Source organism: Capsella rubella, unplaced genomic scaffold (assembly GCF_000375325.1).
Source record: "Capsella rubella cultivar Monte Gargano unplaced genomic scaffold, Caprub1_0 scaffold_39, whole genome shotgun sequence".
NCBI lineage: Eukaryota > Viridiplantae > Streptophyta > Magnoliopsida > Brassicales > Brassicaceae > Capsella > Capsella rubella.
The window spans coordinates 32,635-32,945 of record NW_006238887.1 but is presented as its reverse complement, the minus strand read 5'-3'; positions in this window follow the sequence as shown (position 1 = coordinate 32,945).

Below are 311 nucleotides of genomic sequence, written 5' to 3'. Positions count from 1 at the left end.
CTCTCTAAGGAACCAAGCACTAAAATGAATTTCTTGATTAATCATAGTGTGGTTAGAAAGTCTTTGAGTGATCCTACTTGCCAAATGCTACTAATGGTTTTTAAAGATGATGCAATTGTAGGCACCAAGGAGGCGTATGTACCGGATGAGATCAAGTCCATTTTGGAAAAGTACGAGGATGTATTCCCCGAAGAGCTTCCAAAAGGGCTGCCCCCGATTCGAGGCATCGAGCATCAGATCGATCTTGTACCGGGAGCACAACTTCCCAACCGACCCGCGTATCGAGTAAATCCGGAGGAAGCAAAGGAATT